A 4,470-nucleotide genomic window follows, 5' to 3' on the forward strand; every position below is an offset into this window, starting at 1 on the left:
TGCCCCTGAACAAGACCGCCAATGAAAATAAAAATGTGTTCATAACTGACTTCCCTAGGTAAATTAAGGTTAAAATCAAGAGCTCTGAACAAATTAAGGGACATCGTTTGCAAATATTGGTACATTCTACATTTTCTGACATATTCTCACGCGACAGAAATCACAATTGTTAAACTCTGATTTACCACCCCAAAATTTAAATTGACAAAATGTACCAACATTTACCACCGCACAACACCTCTACCGGATGGAAACTACAAGCTGCGCTCAATGCAATGGCACTTTACAAAACGTAGATCCTTCAAACACCCCCAAATCAGCGAAACAAATTCCAATCAAAGGTGTGTTAGCACACAATCCTTTATTGGAGTAGTAGGGAAACAAAACTCATTAATTATGTAAAGCAGTATAAATTTGACCTAATTTAAAAGTTGTATACAGTTGAAGTCGGAAGTTTACATACACTGTTTTTTCAACCACTCCACAAATTTCTTGTTAAAAAACTATAGTTTTGGCAAGTCGGTTAGGACATCTTCTTTGTGCATGACACAAGTAATTTTTCCAACATTTGTTTACAGACAGATTATTTCACTTGTAACTCACTGTATCACAATTCCAGTATGTCAGAAGTTTACATACACTAAGTTGACTGTGCCTTGAAATAGCTTGGAAAATTCCAGAAAATTATGTCTTGGCTTTAGAAGCTTCTGATAGGCTAATTGACATAATTTGAGTCAATTGGAGGTGTACCTGTGGATGTATTTCAAGGCCTACCTTCAAACTCAGTGCCTCTTTGCTTGACATTCTGGGAAAATAAAACGAAATCAGCCAAGACCTCAGAAAACAAATTGTAGACCTCCACAAGTCTGGTTCATCTCTAGGAGCAATTTCCAAACGCCTGAAGGTACCACGTTCATCTGTACAAACAATAGTACTCAAGTATAAACGCCATGGGACCACGCAGCTGTCATACCACTCAGGAAGGAGAAGTGTTTTGTCTCCTAGAGATGAACGTACTTTGGTGCGAAAGTGCAAATCAATCCCAGAACAACAGCAAATGACCTTGAGAAAATGCTGGAGGTAACAGGTACAAAAGTATCTATTTCCACAGTAAAACAAGTCCTATATCGACATAACCTGAAAGGCCACTCAGCAAGGAAGAAGCCACTGCTCCAAAACCGCCATAGAAAAGCCAGACTACGGTTTGAAACTGCACATGGGGACAAAGATCGTACTTTTTGGAGAAATGTCCTCTGCTCTGATGAAACAAAAATAGAACTGTTTGGCCATAATGACCATCATTATGTTTGGAGGAAAAAGGGGGAGGCTTGCAAGCCGAAGAACACCATCCCAACCGTGAAGCACGGAGGTGGCAGCATCATGTTGTGAGGGTGCTTTGCTACAGGAGGGACTGGTGCACTTCACAAAATAGATGGCATCATGAGGTCAGAAAATCATGTGGATATATTGAAGCAACATCTCAAGACATCAGTCAGGAGGTCAAAGCTTGGTCGCAAATGGGTCTTCCAAATGGACAATGACCCCAAGCATACAGTGCCTTGCGAAAGTATTCGGCCCCCTTGAACTTTGCAAGCTTTTGCCACATTTCAGGCTTCAAACATAAAGATATAAAACTGTATTTTTTTGTGAAGAATCAACAACAAGTGGGACACAATCATGAAGTGGAACGACATTTATTGGATATTTCAAACTTTTTTAACAAATCAAAAACTGAAAAATTGGGCGTGCAAAATTATTCAGCCCCTTTACTTTCAGTGCAGCAAACTCTCTCCAGAAGTTCAGTGAGGATCTCTGAATGATCCAATGTTGACCTAAATGACTAATGATGATAAATACAATCCACCTGTGTGTAATCAAGTCTCCGTATAAATGCACCTGCACTGTGATAGTCTCAGAGGTCCGTAAAAAGCGCAGAGAGCATCATGAAGAACAAGGAACACACCAGGCAGGTCCGAGATACTGTTGTGAAGAAGTTTAAAGCCGGATTTGGATACAAAAAGATTTCCCAAGCTTTAAACATCCCAAGGAGCACTGTGCAAGCGATAATATTGAAATGGAAGGAGTATCAGACCACTGCAAATCTACCAAGACCTGGCCGTCCCTCTAAACTTTCAGCTCATTCAAGGAGAAGACTGATCAGAGATGCAGCCAAGAGGCCCATGATCACTCTGGATGAATTGCAGAGATCTACAGCTGAGGTGGGAGACTCTGTCCATAGGACAACAATCAGTCGTATATTGCACAAATCTGGCCTTTATGGAAGAGTGGCAAGAAGAAAGCCATTTCTTAAAGATATCCATAAAAAGTGTCATTTAAAGTTTGCCACAAGCCACCTGGGAGACACACCAAACATGTGGAAGAAGGTGCTCTGGTCAGATGAAACCAAAATTGAACTTTTTGGCAACAATGCAAAACGTTATGTTTGGCGTAAAAGCAACACAGCTGAACACACCATCCCCACTGTCAAACATGGTGGTGGCAGCATCATGGTTTGGGCCTGCTTTTCTTCAGCAGGGACAGGGAAGATGGTTAAAATTGATGGGAAGATGGATGGAGCCAAATACAGGACCATTCTGGAAGAAAACCTGATGGAGTCTGCAAAAGACCTGAGACTGGGACGGAGATTTGTCTTCCAACAAGACAATGATCCAAAACATAAAGCAAAATCTACAATGGAATGGTTCAAAAATAAACATATCCAGGTGTTAGAATGGCCAAGTCAAAGTCCAGACCTGAATCCAATCGAGAATCTGTGGAAAGAACTGAAAACTGCTGTTCACAAATGCTCTCCATCCAACCTCACTGAGCTCGAGCTGTTTTGCAAGGAGGAATGGGAAAAAATTTCAGTCTCTCGATGTGCAAAACTGGTAGAGACATACCCCAAGTGACTTACAGCTGTAATCGCAGCAAAAGGTGGCGCTACAAAGTATTAACTTAAGGGGGCTGAATAATTTTGCACGCCCAATTTTTCAGTTTTTGATTTGTTAAAAAAGTTTGAAATATCCAATAAATGTCGTTTCACTTCATGATTGTGTCCCACTTGTTGTTGATTCTTCACAAAGAAATACAGTTTTATATCTTTATGTTTGAAGCCTGAAATGTGGCAAAAGGTCGCAAAGTTCAAGGGGGCCGAATACTTTCGCAAGGCACTGTACTTCCAAAGTTGTGGCAAAATGGCTCATGGACAACAAAGTCAAGCTATTGGATTGGCCATCACAAAGCCCTGTCCTCAATCCTATAGACAATTTGTGGGCAGAACTGAAAAAGCGTGTATGAGCTAGGAGGCCTACAAACCTGACTCAGTTACACCAGCTCTGTCAGGAGGAGTGGGCAAAATTCACCCAACTTATTGTAGGAAGGTTGTGGAAGGCTACCTGAAACGTTTGACCTAAGTTAAACAATTTAAAGGCAATGCTACCAAATACTAATTGAGTGTATGTAAACTTCTGACCCACTGGGAATGTGATGAAAGAAATAAAAGCTGAAATAAATCATTCTCTCTACTATTATTCTGACATTTCACATTCTTAAAATAAAGGGGTGATCCTAACTGAGCTAAGACAGGGAATTTGTACTGGGATTAAATGTCAGGAATTGTGAAAAACTGAGTTTAAATGTATTTGGTTAAGGTGTGTGTAAACTTCCGACTTCAACTGTAGACCTTTGAGAATGCATACCCCCACCCTGTCACATGATGAAGACAGAGTTTGTTCTGAATGACTCACCTTTATAAAGCAGGTTTACAAGGATAATGAGTTTTGTTTGCTCCGAGAAATTGCATAGCATTGTGTGTGTGGCTGTGGTGGGTAGATGTAAAAGTGCATTTGTGTTCATACATGTGCTTGTCTGTGAATGCTTTTGTGAAATGTCATCTTACTTGTACCAAGATAACCTCAAGTGTGTGTGTGCAGGAAGTAGTTGACAGAGAGAGAGGAAGAGATGCAGTGCCTCTGCTCTGAACTAAAATCAGCTCTGCCCAGTCCTATACAACAGGTGCCATGGAGTCCTCATTCTTAGTCATTGGGATCTCAGAAAGTGGAATTTGAGTGTTTAGCTTCTACATCTGAATGAAGGGACACTATAGTATTGCCTTATTTGTATGTCTAATGTAGTTTTTAGTACAAATTATGATGTTAATCTAGTAAATCTGTTCCCAGGTATTCCCTTGAATAAGGAGAGAGACATGTGATAGTGTCTAAATGTATGGTATGAAATGATAATGTTATTTCCAAATACAATATCTATCTGGTCTTACTTGTGGTCAATTTGCAGTGTACAAATGATTATCATTATGTTCCAGCCCCCTATTCACTCAGAAATAAATCGTCCCACGGCTGAATCAAGTTACCTCTGGTCTATAGTGAATATCCATTCCTGGTTGAAAATCACTGCTTGTTTCTGTATATTTTCTTTATCCCCTCAATGTGTCAAAAAGGACAGAACCAATGC

Source organism: Oncorhynchus mykiss, chromosome 12, assembly GCF_013265735.2.
Source record: "Oncorhynchus mykiss isolate Arlee chromosome 12, USDA_OmykA_1.1, whole genome shotgun sequence".
In the NCBI taxonomy this organism is placed as follows: Eukaryota; Metazoa; Chordata; class Actinopteri; order Salmoniformes; family Salmonidae; genus Oncorhynchus; species Oncorhynchus mykiss.